The sequence below is a fragment of the Hemiscyllium ocellatum genome, chromosome 6, assembly GCF_020745735.1.
Source record: "Hemiscyllium ocellatum isolate sHemOce1 chromosome 6, sHemOce1.pat.X.cur, whole genome shotgun sequence".
Taxonomy (NCBI): Eukaryota; Metazoa; Chordata; class Chondrichthyes; order Orectolobiformes; family Hemiscylliidae; genus Hemiscyllium; species Hemiscyllium ocellatum.
In genome coordinates, this window is record NC_083406.1 from 72,743,674 (window position 1) to 72,764,166 (window position 20,493).

The window sequence follows — 20,493 nt, forward strand, 5'->3', positions numbered from 1 at the left end:
TACTCCCCACCAGCTAGTTCACATAGGATCTGAGTAAGCACAACCTGGTTGGGAACTCTAACCAGGTCAGTTCCTTTCTAAAGCGCAATATGGCAAAGTGAGTATAAAAAGTGCAGGGGGCATCTTAAAAAGGATAAAGTAGGAAAGCCAGTAGCAAGTATGAGAGAGCATTAGTGAGTAGAATAAAGGAAAACCCAAAAGGGCTATTTTAATATATATAAAGAGCAAGAGGATAATTAGGGAAAGAGCAGAGCGCATTAGGAACTATTGAAGCAATCTGTGTATGGAATGAGAAGTTATAAACACAGTCATCAATGAATACTTTATTCTTCTCAAAGACATACAAGGATAGACAAGAGGGTGGAGGAAGTTGAAATATTAGAAGAAATTAATAAAGACTCTACAGACCTCTATTTAGCTTCTTGTCTCATTACTGCATCATTTACTCATTGTACCATGATCCTTTTCGATGTTAAATCTCCTTGTTTTTCATCCTATTATAGATCTTCTCTTTTGATCTTTCCTCTCCTTCTCACCCCTCTGTTTTGGCCAAAACTTGTTACATCTCTAACTTTTACCAGTTCTGATGCAAGATTATTGGCCTGAAATATTAATTTGGTTTCAGTTTCCAAAGATGCCATAATGCTTGCTGAACGCTTCCACATTCACAGTTTTAATCAGATTTCCCACTTTCACAATACATTGCTTGTGTTTAAATCAATAAGGTGTGTAGTTGCATTATGTGTGCATAACATTTTTGTGAATTATTCTATTAATTTTTTTCATGTATTTCTAAATCTAAAGCAAACATATTAAGCCAAAATGTCATTCTTTTTACTGTGGTCATGCCTGACTTTTAAATATATATTAACAGTCTGTTTGCAGATAAAATGCTATAGAAATATACATTACCATAATTGAAAAGCATCACATATAGTCTTTTTCTCTTCCTACATGGTGAAAACATATCTTCGAATGTAGCTGTATTCTGCAGCCAGTTAATTCTATATTAATTAGCAACAAAATCCAAACCCTATGAAATAGTTATCTATCTTTGCAACTTGTCTATTAAATACACAAGATATACTAATTAACCCAACTTAAATTGTTACAGTTAAGTTGTTACCCTAGTGACAAGAATGAACATATTACCTTCTGATCTATAGTGCTGATTAAGCATTAGATTTTGCATGTTCCATTTCCTGAGAAGCTGGAGACTTCTCTGTTCAAAGTAATATCACATGAATAAATAGCTTTCTGACTTGAGCTAATGCGTGATAATGCAAAGTCATTTTGTGACTAAATGGAAACTAGGTTAAAATTGAATTATTAGATAAGTTGAATTAGAGGTGCAGACTGTTAAAAGAGAAAATATGTTCATTGGCTGCTTCTTGAACAAATATTCTTCCCATGTGTTTAACTTGATGTAGCTGCACTTTTAGGCAACTGTGTTTTTCGATGAATGTTAATGAAAGACATCAGTTCAACAAAGTTGGTAATAAAACACTGAATACTTTTCTGAAATTAAAATGTTCAGTGAAAATATGTTTCACATTGCAAATCCGTCAATGATTTTGCTTAATGGAAACCATCAGTTGGGTTATTAAATTCTTTATCGCTCACATCACACAAACATCTGTTTGCAATCTAGTGGAGCTTGCAAAGTACCCTGTTTAAATTAAAAACATTCGCAATTCTGTCAGACTTTTTTAATACTTGTTGTCAACAGCCTAACATCAGACTTCTTAGATGACTAACAGAAGTTCCATTCTATGTGACTCATCTTTAGTTTAACTTATTCAACTGTTGAATCTTTGTTCTGCATCTGGATAGTGCTCACTTCTGCATCTGCTTGCAAAGTTAGGCCAGGCTAAGCTGTCTTCGACCCTGCTTTACAAAATAAGGGATATTTGATTTTGCTGTGGACTGAATAATCTGATTTTTCTCCCCCACACACTTGGAAGGGAAAAGAAAGAATATTTATTTTGCTCAAGGTAAATTGAATGAATTGAAGAACAAAGATGATTTTAGTAATTTAAGTTTACCAGTGGTCTGTTTTCTTTTTTTCTGTCTGTAATGGAGTTGTGTAGTTATCTTCTATTTAGATCACAAAGAATATGATCTGTTGGGGATAAATACTGTGTGCTGCACTTTCAAGAAAGCTGGTAGACCAGTAGCAAACTTATACAGAAGATAGAAGTGTTATTCTAAAACCCTAGGACTTGAATGTTCTAAAGCTTTATACGTTACCTTTCTGCTTTTGTGAGGTTGTGAGTCATTTTTTTTAAAAATCCATACATGCACTATTGTTTAACAATATATCTTCAAATTGCATGATAAAAAATATTATACTCAAATTTGACCTCAGCTGAATCTTAATTCTTCATGGGTTTTCTTAACTAATACTTGGGTAAAAAGAACCATTGTACTGAGTTGATTCGAAAAGACCCAGCTGCAAATTTGCCAAACATGATTGTTTTTCTTTTAGTTGGGATAATATTTTGATTAAATAAATCCAGCTCCAAAATATACATGTCAAGATATAGAATTGGTATGTTTGTAATGTTAGTGTGCAATTAAATTATTTCCAGAAGCTAACAGCAGCTGAATATAATATTAGTTTTTTTTTTGTGTATTAAATCTTGTTTATATTGACTTCTTTCAAAGTCTGGAGTGGAATCTACAGTTGAGAGAATATCATTCTATTTTTCTAAAGTTAGCATATGTGTCTAATAAAGCAGCAAAAGATCAAGAATTTGCATTCGTATATTGGCTTTCAGATTGACAGGACACTCAAAGCATGAAATATAACTGTGCAACAGGGATAAGCTAAAATTAAAGGGAAGTTGCAATTTTTCCAAAGTTAAGTTTTCAAAGTTCAAGGATTGAGCTGCCAGAGGAAGCTGGTACAATTACAATAGTTAAAAAGTGTCTGGATGGGTATATGAATAGGAAGGGTTGAGAGGAATATGGGTCAAATGCTGACAAATGGGACGAGATTTATTTAGGAAAACTGGTCGGCATGGATGAGTTAGACCAAAGGATCTGTTTCTGTGCTGTATATCTGTATGACACCATGACTCTATAACAGCTATTTATCTATCTGCTGTGTGCAAAGTTTTGTGATACTAGATAAACCAAACATTGAGTGAAAAGATAGCTTAAGATTGAGATGGGGAATAAGTTAATTACATTTAGGTACACTAACCAATTAAATGATGTCTTAATTCACTATATTTTAATGACTTCATAACCTCTTTTATTTTGTGATATGAAATGTCAGTTTACATCGATATGTTCTTTTCTGTGGTATTGCATCTTGCATGACTTCCATCTTAATCTTCTGTTCCTTCTGAATATTTCATGGTAGCTCAGTGATTAGCACTACTGCCTCAGAGCCAGGGAGCCAGGTTCAATTCCAGCCTTAGGTGATTGTGTGTGTGTGCAGTTTGCATATCCTCCCCATGTCTGCATGGGTTTCCTCCCACAGTATAAGTCTAAAGATGCGCAGGTTACATGAATTGACCATGCTAAATTGCCCATAATGTTAGGTGCATTAGTCAGAGGGAAATGGATCTGGGTGGGTTACTCTTCGGAGAGTCGGTGTAGACTTATTGGGCCGAAGGGCCTGTTTCCACACTGTAGGAATCTAATCTAAAGTATTCCCTATTGGCAGTGATGGATAAGAAGCTTTTGGGTTTGAGGTGGGTTGTGCCATCTTATGTTGATGGTGCCAGCATAGCTCACATTATTGTAATGTCTGGCCTACTTACTGGGTATCATATATTTCTGTTATTTAAGGAGGAAGTGGATACATGTTCAAGATAGTTTGGAAGTGTCTTGTGGCCAGCTTGCATGTGATTTGACGAAGGATAAAACCTTGGGTATGTTAACACAAACTGAAAACGTGTGACTCTAGCCATTTTTAACAGTACAACAGATGATGAAACTAAGGGAACTGAGCTGCAAAAATGAACTGAGAAATTGGGCTGAATAGAAAAGGTGATAATAAAGAAAGCAATGGAGAGGTGAAGGAACATGAGAAACAGAAAGTCGTCGTCAATTAACATGTTGTGGATAATGTGGTGGCCATACTCTGCAGGTTTCAAACAGGAAGTGATGAAATAATTGATAATGAAGTTGCATTGAATTAGAGAGATGAAACATTGAAACAGACTTAGTAGCTCAATTAATCCATACTGTTCAGTGCTGAGCATATGTCCTAATCCCAAATGCCCATGCTGTTTCCACATATTTTTATATCCCAGTTTGGTTTGATCATCCATCCAATTTATTTGGAAATACTGTTCTAGTTTGTACTTCAATCATTCTATCATCTCTATTCTTTTTTTTTAACCTGTTTCTTCTCAAGTTATTCTCAGTGTTTTCTAATTCTAATGAAGTAATGCCTTTTTAGATCACTGATTTAATATTTTTTCTTTAGTTTTCTCCTGTGGATATTGAAGTACTATCAATAGCACTTGCAGCATGTCATAACCATTCTTTGTGTGTATGATACTATGATCCTGTGTTCAGTAGATTTCAATATGTGTAGTTTCTAGCAGGAGTTCGTAGTCAATGAGTCAGAGAAAAGCACCCCCCCCCCCCCCCCACCCCGCCAATACCTGACCTGTCAGTAGATATAATTGCTATCATAAAGGGGCAGCCATCCATTGTAAACCAGGGACATAACCTGTTGGCTTGATTTATATGGCTCACTACCACAGCCTGTTATCTTTATAAATTTCCTTTCTAATTTCTAATAAAAATATGTAACTCTACTAATCAATTTCCTTACAATCATAATTCCTTGCTGAAACTTGAAAGGCTACAAGCATACATAATATTACAATTAAATTACTTTCTGTATTCACATTCTCTTTGTATTACACATATCCGAATGTATGCTATATCCTTTTGATTGTAACAGTATGTGAAGATTCCCCTTCACTTGTGGTTGAAATGCATCTTAAATAGATGAGGTGGCATTGTTCCAGTGAATTCTACTCATTTCAGATTTTTCTGTCAGGAACTGTAGTTGGTCTCCTGTACAGGTGTTTCTGTTCGACTTACACTTTGGTTTATTGAAACAATAGTCAGCTTGTATCTAAATTCACCCAAATCTGATGGTGATTTGTAAGATTCAAACTGGTCTGGGCACGCAATCGCTTCAATGTTCTGCACAATAGTTTTCTTTTATTTAGCTTTGTTTAGATGGTAGGATGGGCAAAAATGGCTGCTATGAATATTGAGTACAGGAGCAGATCTGGGTCATGGCATACTTTCTTAAACCTCCCTACTTTCTACCCTGTCGAAATCTATGACCCAGCAACATGTAACTTTGTGAGAGATCAGATGTCTGGCAGCAAAACGTTCTGTCAATGGTAAGAATACAGAGGATTCATTGAGCAACAAATGTGTTTGGAAGTGAAAGCTTAGAGTGGGGAGGCTGGGGTAACATGTCGGACTAGAAGATTCTGAGGAGATAAAGTTGGATGACGCTTAGAGAGATTTAAGTATGTGTATTTTAGGAATTGTCCATTATGGAATGGTATGCTAATGTAAGCCATAATGGAACCAGGAGGAAGGTGAACTTTGGACAATTCAAAGACTGTTGAGTGTTGGTGTGGATATGCTAGCTGTAAGTGTAACAGTATGGTCACAATCTTACAGAGCTAATAAAACAGGGCAAAGTGGTTGCTGGGAAATTTTAAGTGCAATCAATTAAATCTGAGGAAAAAAGTACTGATGACTCAGAAATTTCCTGATCTTGTAAGATTGCATTTAGCTCATAAATCTCTTCTAGGGAAGACAATCTGCTGACTATGTCTAGACACTTATTGTTGCCCATCCCTAATCCCTTGCACTGAATAGATTGACTGCTATTTCAGAGGCTACATATCATCTATGTCTATGGCTCTGCAGTTTCATGTAGGTTGTCAGATTTCCTTTCTTAAAGAGTATTAGTGATCAGATGAACCACAAGAAGTGGCTTCAGGATCAACTCCTCAAAGAAGTAGGGGGCATACATATTTTATGAAGCTTTATTGATTTTTATCATCTCTAGCTCTTTGACCATAATGAAAGGCCTTACATTCAGGACCCTTGCACTCAGAACTTCCCCTATATTGCGTTTTTCTTACAGGTATTATGTGCAATCATGTGTGCAAGCTTTGGGTATTCACATCACTATCTGTTTCTATCAATGCAGACATTGTGCTTGTGTACCCACGCTAATGTCACACAATGCTTCTCTCCTTCAGGAGAAGATGCTGCAAGAGCATGCATAGAGGGGTTTGGGGGCACTGCGGGTTGGATGTCTAACAAAACGGTTCTTACTACTTTTGAATAAGGGATTACAGGAGCATGGGGAATGTATCTGTGCCAAGTGGAAGCTCATAATTATTCAATCTTTCTAGTCACATGTGAAGAACCAAAGTTTTATTGAGACCTTGGGTAAGGGTAGTGCCTCACCACACTAAAAAAAACTTTGTTTTGTTTTCTTTCTGTGGCCTCCAGGTTCCAGTTAAATTTAACAGTTGTAACAGAGGTATTCCTTGAGCACAGGAATACCTCTGCATCACAACTGACTCTTACTTCTGAGTATCCAAATATTCACGCAAAGTCATACCCCCTTAAATCCAACTGCTACCAGATTCTCTCAGGCCTGTTTCAGTACTGCCCTGAATTCTTCTACATTCTCGTGATCAGCCTTGGCTTCCTCAGCATCTCTATCAAGGACTTTCTTCTTCCTCATCTGAGAAGACAGACAATTGGTTCATCTCCCACTTTTCTAAAAGCACACCCCGTCATACTGCACAATCATTGTTTTGGAGATCCTGTCCAATGAATGATGGAGCATTCCTCCTGAGCATCATCTGACCAATTGTCTGTTCAATGATATTCCAAGTGGATGAATGATTTGACTTTAGAATGGTGACTGGGATCATTAGCTGTGCCTGCTGGGGGTACCCTTGTCAGTCACAAGCTAGCCCTGAAGATGATGCAGGGGGAAAACATTTGAGCTATATAGAATCTGTCCAGAATCTGAGTGTTGTGATAGCTCCTTGGGTGGCAATCACACTCCAGCAGGAGTTGCTTGTGGTCACAAATGAGATGGATATAGAGAGGGTGAAATTCCTTCCTGTTTAGGAATCTGGCTGGATGGTGCCATGGAGTTCTTAATATCACATGCAGGAAATCAATGGCCCCTTGTATCTGAAGGAACTTAGCTATTACTGTAAATCTGATTGCCTTGGGCACCTTGGCTCTCTGGGGCCATGATGAACTGGGTACACTATTGCTTTTGTGTAAGAGGCATCATGGAATCCCTGAATGCACTGCAGATGTTAATCAGCAGATGCAACAAATGTCCCTGGTTGAGTCAGTGGCCGGAAAGTTACATGCCAGATCTTCATTACCACTAACATCATGCTTCCTCCCCAGCTGACTAACTGTCTATCTGCAGGAGGTGATGGATCAATGTGACAGCTTCTATAGTCATGCTTCCATCTCCTATTGATACGTACTGAGAAATGAGTACATCCATGCCAGATATTTGATCTAGCTAAGCCAGCAATTGTCTTCACTTTACTAAGACTGAGGAAAAAGGAAAGAAAATAACAGAATCTGAGACATGAAGTCCCAGGGGCTGCATCTGTAGGTGACTGCACTGTGTGGGCCAGAGGTGCACCAGGCTCTCAGCATCATCGGCCAGGCAGTTAAGAAAAGGTAGAGTGAGTTCCAGCTCCCTGCAGACGAGTAAATTGTTGTATCGGGTGAGAATTGCATATGAATGAAATTTCTCATCAGCTATTGAGCACGGAATGGCTTCAGCCCTAATACGGTAAGTGTTTGTGTACAATATGATTTGTTTCTAAAGGAGCCAAATTAGAGAAGGTGTTTGAATTCACCAGAACTTGGAACAAGAAGACAAACACTACAGGTACACACGTCATTTATATAGAAATGTTTGTGAATATGTATTTCTAGTTTTAGGCCATAAAGTTTGTGCCCATGCATGTAATTTCATTGGGCTGGAGTGTTGGAGTATTCATGACATGCTGATGAATGAGAAAAGTGGTTCCTAACTCTGTCTGAGCAGCCTGGACACCTTCTGAAAACTAAAAAAAGTTTAACCCACGCTCAGGAAACAGAGAATTTCCCTCCTGCTCAATTAATTTCCTCACCCGCCCTTCTAAAGCTTTTGGGTTGGTCTGCAAAATTCAACCATTTGATTCTCAAGCCTAGAAGGACCTTGCAGGTTTGATTATAGAAACAGACTGAATATGCCATGGCTTTTTTCCTGAAGCATCAGACGCTGATGGGTTGCCTTATAGAGGTATGTAAAATGTCAGCATGATTAGGGTGAATAGCTAAGGTCTTTTTCCCAGGGTTGGGCAGGTCCAAAACTAGAGGGTGTAGGTTTAAGGTGAGAGGGAAAATATTTTAAAAGGCCTGAGGAATAACTTTTTCTTGCAGAGGGTGGTGACAGTGTGGAATGATTTGTCAGAGGAAATGGTGGAGGCAGCTACGATTATAACATTTAAAAGGCATCTGGAATGGTATATGAATAGGATGGGTATAGAGGGATATGGGCAAAAAGCTGGCAAATGGGATTGGGTCAGATTGGGATGTCTGGTCAGCATGGAGTTGGACCAAAGGGTCTGTTTCTGTGTTGTATGACTGACTATGACCTGTTGTGTTGGCAAAACAATAATTAAGTTTTAAATCATTTCCTTTTTTGAAATTACATATCAGCCTCTCACTGACATGAATAAACAGAAATCAACGGGTGACTTCCGGCAACAGTTTTTTGATCTTTTATCAATTTCAAATGCCAGGCTAGCCTTGATAAAATATACAACATTATAACTATATGGTTGTGACACTAGATATAAAGGATGGAAGGGAAACACAGCAAGAACAGTCCTGTGAAACTTGATAATTGATAAATGTGAAGAAAACTGACAAAGTTCACTGTTTGCTGTGGGGTGACCAAAGGCAATGGGTAATAATGAGACAACAAACTCTCACCAATGGAGAATGTCATTTATTGTTTAATGTCATTAAAGTGACGTGTAATATGTGAAAATTATTTGGGGAATACAAGAGTTTCGAATTTGAGATTATGAGAGAATTCAGCAAAACGTTAGAAAGCAACAGCTTCTGTTAAAGACCTTGAAAAGAATTTGAAGATGACATAGTGGTTAGAAAGGATTCTTTCATGGTTAAACTTCTTACCTTCTAGTTCTGCTCTCGCACCTTACCCCACTACGGTCCCTCAACAACTAAATGACATCACTGGAGAAAAAAACTAAAATGTAACATCCTAAAGTCCTTTGTAAGTTACAGAGAGAAAAGTTTAGTCAATAGTTTTGCTTCTAAATAGTAGACAAGAATCAGTGTTGAAAGAACATGCATTTTAAACCTAAAATGTACAAGCAAGATCAATTTATTCCTATGTAGCATGTGGCACTCTGAGATGCTGCAACCATTTTATTTTATTTATTTACAACATTCATTTCATGTCAAATGTACAGCCCAAGATGTTTCACACAAGTTCCAGACAGTGCTCTAGGACCTTTCAGATTAGCCTTTTCTCCATTGTGGCAATTGTACTAAGCTTGTACAATCCTCAACACCGTGTCTAGAACTTGCCAATCTGCCAGACAGAATATGTTTAAATACTAGATTGGGTTGCACTTGTCTTTAATTCTGACATGCAGGTCCTGTAGATGGTAATTCAGGATGACAAGTTAAGGATATTTATGATGGTGAATCAAAGGATAGTTGCTACTACAGTGACTATATCCCAGAATACATTACTTTACAAAAAGTATTTTATCTTCGCATTTGTGAAGGTAAATCCATCCTTGTGCAAACAAACTTTCCTCTAAGTAGAGAAAGCTAATAAATATTATTCATCCACAATGTGAATTTACTAAGATTTATGGAAAAAGAAACCTCATTTAGCTAAGAATGGCTACTTTGCACAGGGTCCTGATGTGAAGCAGCCGTAGACTTAAACCTTTCCCATGTCTAAAGGCACACAAGGCAGGCAAAGTATATACGTAGGGCTGTTTCTATGGCTAGTTTTTCTGGGACCAGGCTAGAGTTGTGGCATAATGTGTGCCACTTCACATCAAGCGTAGCTGACCAGGTCTCCTTCCTGTTCCTTGACACCTGCCATTGATGTATTGCAGTCTTGATACGCAACTTGCATGGCCATATATGAATGCATCTTTTGGGTCACCAAGTCCTTACATTGGTCCTCAAACCCAGAGGTTCTGGCTTGGGCGATGGTACCAAAGCAAACTTAAAATGAGTCTGAAATTCAAATTAGCATGGCATTAATTTTCCCATGCCTATTGTAGTGCTTCAGCAAGGCTTAATGCATACTGAAGAATCAACACCCCATCTTTGGCTTAGGTACCTAACAGCCTTCATGACTCAATATTGAGCTTAACAGTTTCAAAATATGAACACCTTCCTTATGTTCACTAACTACCCCTATGACCCCAGGTCCTCCACGGAAATGGTATTCAGTACTTTAACCAGCCAAGCGACTTTTTACTCCACATAGATCGATTATCACTGATCTAGCTTCTCTTCTTCTTTGGCTTACTATCAACAATCCCTTTCTTTGCTTCACTCTTTCTTTCTCTCTCTTCCTTCTGAGTTTCTCAAACTTCTGCAGTTCTTCATTTTATATTGTGCTACTAATATTGTTCAACTATTTAAATAAGGGTTGGAAATTTACTGAAATTGCATTTGCCTAATGAATGCCATTTACTCTCTCCATGCCATTTACTTAGATATTCAAGGAAACTTGTTATTACCAAAAAACAGCCTGCCTTTATGAATTCAAAGGATTGTTAGATATAGTTCACGTTAAATCCTTGTGGAGACTCAGTAAAATTCATGTTGAGAATATAAAGTTAATTGTTAGTTTTACTGGATTAATTAGTATTTGGTTTAAAACCTGGTTGTGTGTATGACATTGCTTAAGATGTGAAGGGCTTCATTTATTTAGCATTTGTGAGATAAGCATTCAAATTTTAAACATTTAGAGCTGGAGATTTCATCCAATTGCATTGTTGTCTACTAAAAGAAGATTGCAGAACTGAAGTCCAAATTACATACAACATAATTTGAATTTCTGCAGTCCTTTGTAATAGTTCTTAATAAAAGCTACACTGGGTGGAGATTCTCCCCACAGATTAAATCACTCATAATTGAACTTTTCCACGAATTGCTCTGGTTTGAGATCTTATGGGATGCTTTTTTAAAAAAAAATCTAGTTCTTTTGGCACAAGAACATTAAAGGTTGCACTTTTAAACCTTTTAAATGATTTTTGTTTCAATTTGCAGAAAAATACTGGAAATTGTGCCTCACTGTAATTAGAAGTGGGCTTTATATATTTTAAAGTAAATGTCAAGAATTTAACATGTAAGCTGTATTTACACCTGGACTTTATGCTTATTTTTGTATTAAATTATTTTCTGTCATTTTAATCATTTTTCAAAATTGGAATATTTGAAAAATTAAAGAGGGAATAATATATTTTTCTAGTAAATAAAATGTAAACATTTTTAGTTATTTGTCCAGTTGAGTTGCTTTATGGCAGTATTTTCCTGAGCCTCAAGGATAAGAAACTGACATGCTGTCTTCACTGCCAGAGAATCATTCAGGACAGAAACAGACCCTTCAGTCCCATGCGTCTATGCCAACCAATTTTCCCAAACTAAACTAGTTCCACTTGCCTGCATTTTGACCTGTATCCCTCTATACCTTTCCTTTTCATACCTGTCCAAATGTCTTTTGAATGTTATAACTGCACCCACATCTACCACTTCCTCTGGCAATTCATTCCGCAAAAGTTGCCCCTCACATCTTTTTTGAATCTTCCTCCTCTCACCTTAAAATTATGCACTAGTTTTGAACTCCCTCACCCCATGGAAAAGACCTTTGCAGTTCCACTTTAGCTGTGCTCCCTCATGATTTTATAAATTGCTGTTTTCTGTTAAGTATATGTAAACATTTGTTTCATAACTTTGACTTAATTTGAATACTGGCTATTCATACATTGGTTGAGCTCAACTAAGAATCCCATTATTATAAATTAAGGATAAAAGCAAATGACTGCGGAAGCTGGAATCTGAAACCAAAAGAGAAAATGCTGGAAAATCTCAGCAGGTCTGACAGCATCTGTAAGGAGAGAAAAGAGCTGACGTTTCGAGTCTAACTGACCTTTTGTCAAAGCTTTTGACAAAGGGTCAGTTAGACTCGAAACGACAGCTCTTTTCTCTCCTTACAGATGCTGTCAGACCTGCTGAGATTTTCCAGCATTTTCACTTTTGGTTATAAATTCAGGAGCTCTGAGGAGTTTGGTACTTTTATCCCAAAAACTCTTATATCATTTAAAAGCCATTGTTAGTCAGGAAGGATAAAAGATACCCAGTAAAAAGGCACAGAATTCTTGGGAAGCTTCTTTGAAGCTTCTGAATAATGCAACACAGTGACATTGATCAATATGAGTGATAGTTCAATGCCAACAGCAATGTGATAGAACATACCATCAAGATCTCTCTGAGCCACCCAAATCTACATAGACAATGACCTGCACTGTCATACCAATATTTCCAATAGGAGTTCTTCCTCCATCAACGTCATTGTGTTCAAGACTTCAGCTTCAATCCTGCTTCTTTGTCTGGTCGTGGATTGTGGAGTGTCTTCACCTGCGAGGAGAATAGGCAGAGAGTTGGGAGTGTGAAATGTTAGGTGGCTGTTCGACAGTAAATATTTATGGAGTGTCACTGAGGAATGAGAGCAAGGGAGCATTAAGTTAACTATAAATAATGTCTGATGAAATGAATGTTTTGAGGAAGAAGCAGGAGGGAGAAGATTTTATAGATGACAAGGTAAGATGTATCAAGAGATCATTGAATTTCTGAATAGTGCAACACAGTGACATTGATCAATATAAGTGACAGTTCAATGGCATGGAATCCAGTTTCTAGTAGCCACACCTTGGCTATTTGCAGCTCTACCTGCTTGGTGAGGCGAGCTGCTGTCATCGTGCTTTCCTCAGGGAAGAGGACCTCTCCGAATGGTCTGATTGCTTCTAAAACCATTTCTGGGGTCATGCCATAAGCCAGGAGGCAGTCTGTGTCTATAATTCTTACTACAGCTCTTTCCTACTTTTTAAACTCCACCTTCCTATGTGTGCTCTGCTACCATTGTTGGGACCCCTTTAGGAAAGAAAACCTTCATTGCTGCTTTCAATCCATCACCCTGCCACATCTCTGATTTGTCAAGTGGTGGATGATAATTAGATTATTCTGAGGTAAGGTATACAATCCAGTGAGATCAGAAAACAGTTCAGCAGTTCTGAGAGACACTGAACAATGAAGTGTACACCTTGAGTCACAAGCAGCTCCACTTATGCATTCTGCTGCAAATGAATATCCAATGTTAAGAATTTCTGACTGGAAGAACTTTGTATGTGGTTTAGACCAAGTTAGTACAAGAAGAAACAACAAGAATTTGTCAGTATGGTGAAAGTATTTAACAATAGACTGTAAAATTCTGTTTCAAATAATCCATTCAACAGAAATTGTGATGCCATTTAAATTGAGCATTGGGATAAGAATATCATGACCCAAAATATTGTTAAACATTTATATTTTGATGCTTTAGTTTTAGACAGACTGCAGCTAGTTTGTTTGGGTTTTATTTATATTTTCCAGAGCCTTGAATGTGTCTGCATTTCCTGCAGCTTATTCAATAGCTGTCTCATAATTCCCCACTGGTTCTGAGCTGGGTTCATTAGCCTTTAAGTAATGAGCCTTTTACAGAGGGTTGGATAGAAGGATCTAACAAGTTCAAATGATGACCTAGATTAATTACTTATCAGAGAATGGTGTGATTCAAAGATTTGTATTTCCTTTCAAATCACAAGAAACAAATCTTTGATATACTTGCAGTTGTAACCCATTTGTGATATTTCAATTGGTTATACTTTACTTTTTACTGCATATTGATCATGTATTTGAATCCTTAAAATGTTTATAAGTCCTGTATACTCAACACGTTGTATGGTTGTGAAACCTGGACAACATGCAGATATGAAGAAATTAAGCTCAACAATTTCCAACAACACTGTCTACAGTACATTGTATGTATAGTCCAGCAGAACAAAATCACTCAGCAGTCCTCTCAGAGGTAAAGCTCCCACATCTGTTAGCATTCATGAAACAAAAGTAACTTTGTTGGTGTGGGCGGATTTGCAGGATATAAGGCAGCCACATATTACTGTATGGTGAGGTGACATAAGCCACGCAACCGATAAGATGCTCACTTTTGCTTCAAGGACACTTGTAGGCATGACATGAAGTCCCTGGATATTGCTTATCACAATTGGGAATCAGAGGGAAATGGCAATACCTCTGTAGTTGGTGTGCACCACAATGGTGATCAGTGGTTATGGAGCTCATCAACAGAACCAAGATGCTGGCAGGTAGGACTAGATTGGGTTGGGATATCTGGTCGGCATGGACAAGTTGGACTGAAGGGTCTGTTTCCATGCTGTACATCTCTATGACTCTATGACTCTAAACCAATGGTAGAAACTGACAACGCACAATACTCAATTGTTTCAGGTGAGCACTTGCCAGTAGAATCTACCTCCCAAGAATTGGTCACCTCAACAATCAGCTAATATGATCCATATCAAGATATACCATCTGAAAAGGAGGTGTTTATTGCAAGTTTTTTTTCAATTTTGGCGGGAATGTGGGCATCACTAGTCATGCCAGCTTTTATTATCCATCCTGAATTGCCAGGAGAGGGCGGTGGTGAGCTAGCCATGAACCATTGTAATCCAGACTCTGTGGGTACTCCCACATTGCTCCAGGATTTTGATTTCATAACAACGAGGGAACATTGCTACAGGTGAGAAGGGATCTTGCAAGTGGAGGTATTCCCATGTATCGACTGTCCTTGTCCTTTTAAGTAGAGCCTCATGTATTTGGAAGGTGCTGCTGAATGGAGTTACTTCACTGTGTCTTGCTGAAGGTATCTTGATGCTGCTAGTATGCATCAATGGTGAAGGGACTGAATGTTGAAGATGGCAGGATGGGATGCTAATCACGCAGGCTACTCTGTTCTGGTTGGCGTCAAGCTCCTTAGATGTTTTTGGAACTGCGCTCATCCAGGTAAATTCCATTTGGTAAAGCTGATGAAATCCTCATGGTATTAACATGCAGTTCTGATTCTCAGACAGCAACCCTTCAACTTTACCACTTTTTTTTCTGCTATCTAACTATTATGCCAATAATAAGTCTGGATAAAACAGCATTTCTTTCATTTGGACAAAATGTTTCCTGTTATTCTGTTTGACTCCCATCAAGTATTCTTAGCAGCTGACCCAAACCTTTCCCCAAAAGCTTGTTCAAGCTGAACCAGATAATGTGCAAGTTTAAGTCACTCTTCTAACAAATATTTTTTTTTACCTTATTTTTAGATTCCTTACAGTGTGGAAACAGGGCAATTGGCCCAACAAATCCACACCAAGCCTCCAACGAGTAACCCATCCAGACCCACTTCCCACTGACTAATGTACTTAACACTATGGGCAATTTAGCATGGCCGATTTTCTTGACCTGCATATCTTTGGACTGTGGGAGAAACCAGAGCACCTGGAGGAAACCCACACAGACATAGGGAGAATGTGCCTTCCGCAAAGACCGTTCCCTCTGTGACTACCTGGTCAGGTCCACGTCCCCCCTACAACCCACCCTCCCATCCTGGCACTTTCCCCTGCCACCGCAGGAATTGTAAAGCCTGTGCCCACACCTCCTCCCTCACCTCTATCCATGGCCCTAAAGGAGCCTTCCACATCCATTAAGGTTTTACCTGCACATCCACTAATATCATTTATTGTTTCCGTTGCTCCCGATGCGGTCTCCTCTACATTGGGGAGACTGGGCGCCTCCTAGCAGAGCGCTTTACGGAACATCTCCGGGACACCTACACCAATCAACCACACCGCCCCATGGCCCAACATTTCAACTCCCCCTCCCACTCTGCCAAGGACATGGAGGTCCTGGGCCTCCTTCACTGTCACTCCCTCACCACCAGACGCCTGGAGCAAGAACTCCTCATCTTCCGCCTCGGAACACTTCAACCCCAGGACATCAATGTGAACTTCAACAGTTTCCTCATTTCCCCTTCCCCCACCTCACCCTAGTTCCAAACTTCCAGCTCAGCACTATCTCCATGACTTGTCTGGACCTGTCCTACCTGCCTATCTCCTTTTCCACCTATCCACTCCACCCTCTCCTCCCTGATCTATCACCTTCATCACCTCCCCACTCACCTATTGTACTCTATGCTACTTTCTCCCTACCCCCACCCTCCTCTAGCTTATCTCTCTACTCTTCAGGCTCACTGCCTTTATTCCTGATGAAGAGCTTTTGCCCGAAACGTCGATTTCGCTGCACTTTGGATGCTGCCTGAACTGCTGTGCTCTTCCAGCACCACTCATCCCGAATTTGGTTTCCAGCATCTGCAGTCAGTGTTTTTACCTCAGCAACTGCTTCAAGACACTCCATTACACAATCGATTTTTGAGATCTACATTTCTCCTCTTTCTTCCCAGTACATATAATCCAAAATACAGTCTTTCGCTTCCAGATTAATGAAGAAAGTGATTATGTAGTGATATATAGTAGCTATGCACACATACTGAATAGTTAATGTTGTGGCATTTGTGGAAGATTTCCTATTACAGCCATTAAGCTCTACATTAGAGTGCATGCGTCTTGAATTCTTGATGCGTATCTCATTTCACCCCTTTGTTGTATCTAGTATTCTGTAAACTCACCCCAGTTTACATTAATTTCCATTACTTTAGTATTTCAGAGACTTGCTGACTTGAAGATACCAGTGAATGAGATTATGGCCTTTATGACGGACTTATGTGTATGGTTGTAAAATAACTTTTCTGTCCTGGTAGGACCGCACAGGAAAGTTCTTTCTAATTGCAGTTTTCAAGCAAATGAGGACCCTGGATTGAGCATTCTCTTGAAGCATGCTTTAGCTGTGGGCACCTGAAAAAATGAACCTTTTTAAAGGAAAGTGGAATCGCTACTTAATAAAAATTCTGTCACCAGTGTTCCGAGCAGGCTGCAAAAATGCTTGCAGTGTCTAATTGCTGAAATTGGGTCATTCTGAGGTTCTGTAAGTTTTGCAATCTGGAACTCATGAAACAATTATTTTGACATTTGCACCAGTTTTAACAAGCTTTAAAAGATAATGATTGCAATTACAGTAATTGGTTGTGCTTTTTTAAACATCGCCTCTAACTAAGATTGCATTTTCTGAAATCACACTTAATTCTATTCATTCTTCAAGTGGAACTTAATTTAAACAATTACTTCTGTTTAAATATGAACAGATGGCAGCACAGTGCTTCCTGATGGTAGCACTGAGACAAATTATTTTGATCTCAATTCAGGCCCATTTCTATTAATATTCTAGATTTTCCAAGGAATTTACAAGGATAAACTGAAATTAATATGTGTTTTTTAAGAAGCTCCTCAGAAGACATTCAAAAAAGGGGTCAGTCCCCTTATAGTAACTATGTAGGAGACTTCCAGTCACAAGGAAGATCATTACAACTATCACCACCTAGTGGCAGAACAATTCTTTCCAGAATTGCAGGAGAGCTTTTGTCCATCTCATGGCACAATAGACATGATCTGTACTGTGCAGTTTAAGGTAGTCTCTAGAAGATGATAGGGCTGTGCTCCCATTAGAAAGATGACTGACTGCAATCTAACCCGAGGGTGACTATGTCTCAGGCAAGGGTAGAGGTTGAGGAAGAGAGTCTCTGTTACTCGCAGCCACAGTGGAAATTGAACCGATGCTATTTGCATTGCAAATCAGTCAGTTATGCAATTGAGCTAATCAACCCAACTGTGAAGTATGCTTATCAAAACATTCTAGGAGAAAGTAAGGACTGCAGATGCTGGAGATCAGAGCTGAAAATGTGTTGCTGGAAAAGCGCAGCATGTCAGGCAGCATCCAAGGAGCAGGAGAGTCGACGTTTCGGGCATGAGCCCTTCTTCAGGAAGGGCTTCCTGAAGAAGGGCTCATGCCCGAAACATTGACTCTCCTTATCAAAACATTACCAACCATAATACCTTCGTCAATCGTAAAGAATTATACAATTTTTATCCTCAAATTTGGCTGCCCTGAAATCTGCCACCATCCTTTGACTAAGATGATATGCAAGCCATGATCCTCACCATACTGAACCACCACAAACCCTTTCTCAGGGATAACTGCAGTCAAAGAGGGTTTGGCTTTGCACCAACCCCCTTTGTATATTTTCCTTGCTGAATGCATTATACCTCACATCCAACCATTTCCACACTGGTATGGAGATATTTTACAAAACTGTTCAATCTATGCCACCTTCAAACCAAAGCTCAAATTCCTCCAATCTTTATTAATGAACTTGAGTGTGCAATGATTCTTGTATGTATGTGTGTGTGCAACTGTTTGTTCGCTAAGAAATTGAGCTCCAGGTTAATTGTGAGCTCTTTCTCTGAAGCCTGTGAGAAAATGCACCTTTCACATAACTGGAAAATGAAAGTTCCCTTGCAAGCAGTTATCACAACAAAATACATTCCTTACCATCCAATACTGGTTAAAATGAACAGTGATATCTTGGATAATGTGAAGCATTTTCCGTATCAGATGGCTGGATGACTGGTTTGTGATGCAGAGTGATACCAACAGCAAGGGTTCAATTCCTGCATTGGTGGGGGTTACCACGAAGGTCTCCCCTCTTGATCTTTACCCTCACATGTGATATGGTGACCCTCAAGTTAAACCACCAGTTGTCTCCTTCTCATGAGAGAATAGAATTGCGGTGACTTTACCTTTTTACCTGAGGGAGCCTTCTTTTGATGAAGGCAGATTTAGTCAAAATTTGTAATCACCTCAAAAATACTAGCTCAGCTTTTGGCTGACTGAAAACAGGACTGGGATCTCAATCCCACGATTGGACAGAACATTAACAGTGAAACATGACTAAAAGATTAATAATGAAGGAAAAATTAAAGTACAAAGGAAAGCTGGGTAGAAATATAGAAGCACAAGAGTTTCTATGGGTATTTAAAATTAGAGTTAACAATGTCAGCAATAGTCCTATAAAATGTTCATCTGGGGAGCTAATAGAAAATAAGGAATAGCAGGAATTGAACTAGGTATTTTGCATCCATCTGCCCTACAGAGAATACATGAAACACCCCAGAAATAGCTGTAAATCAGGAAGGAGAAGGGCGGGTGGAGGAACTGAGGAAAATTAGAATCACTGGGGAAATGGGGCCAAGTAAATTATTGGAGGTGTGGGCTGAAAAGGTCTTGATGGACCTTATTAGAGTGTCTTGATGGAGCAGACTCGATGGGCCAAATGGCCTAATTCTGCTCCTATATCTCAAAAGAAGTGACTGGTAAGGTGATTGATATGTTGATTTTAATTGTCCCCAAAAAAACCTTAGACTCAGGAAACATTCCAATAGATTGGAAAATTGTGAGTGCAATTCCTTCACTCAAAAAGGGAGGAAGACAGAAAGCAGAAAAACTACAGACCAGTTAGCCAAACATCTGTCAAATGGAAGATATTAGAAGCTGCTATTAAAATTATAGCAGGACACGTAGAAAAGCTCAAGGCATTCAGCCAGAGTCAACATTGTTGTGCAAAGGAGGTCAAATTTAACTCTCTTTTTAAGGAAGTAATGTATTATGGGTAAAGGAGCTGATGAATATTCTGCATATAGATTTCCAGAGGCCTTTGATATGTTGTGATATCAAAGGTTATTGCGGATAATAAATGCTCATGGGATAGGGAGTAAAATATGAGTATGGACAGAAGATTGGCTGTAAACTGGAAACAGGAATGGGTAAATTTCTGATTGGCAAGGTGTAACAAATACTGTGCCATTGGGAGTCTTACATTTTTATAATTTTTATACAAGTAAGACAGTCCTTTATCTGAAATCCTCAGAACCAGCTGCCTTTCAGATTTTGGAATTTTTCGGATAAAGGATTAAATAGCATTTTCATAATTATTTTTTTTAAAAGTTACCGAACAGCAGACCCTGTGATTACTATGAGTGTTAAGACAGAATTGACATTGGCCATGCTGGGCCACGCCCCTACATCACATCTGAGTGACTTGGGTTGAGCGGATGTGGAGTTGTGTTAACTGCATGGCAAACAACCTTGTTAATGAGAAAAAAAACTTCAGGAAATAAACTTCGGATTTCGGAGCTTTTCGGATTTTGGAATTTCGGATAAAGATTGTCTACCTGTATAAGTGACTTTGATGATGGGACTGAAGATATGATTACTGGTGACACAATGTAGGTGCAACAGTAAATTGTGAAATAGAGACAAGAAGGTTATAGAAGGATATAA

At 38.7% G+C, this 20,493-nt stretch overlaps 1 protein-coding gene across 3 annotated transcripts in view; it reads left to right on the top strand.

The window, feature by feature from the left end:
- Nucleotides 1–20,493, top strand: part of ecrg4a (ECRG4 augurin precursor a) — a 50,106-nt gene that overhangs the window by 13,057 nt on the left and 16,556 nt on the right. Inside the window, exon 1 of one of the 3 annotated variants that reach the window (XM_060826659.1) lies at nucleotides 1,742–1,994. The exons of the other annotated variants lie outside the window; for them this stretch is intronic. The gene's annotated coding sequence lies outside the window, so the exon portion shown is untranslated. Of the gene's footprint in view, nucleotides 1–1,741; nucleotides 1,995–20,493 lie in introns of those variants that run through there. 3 annotated transcript variants of the gene reach the window in all.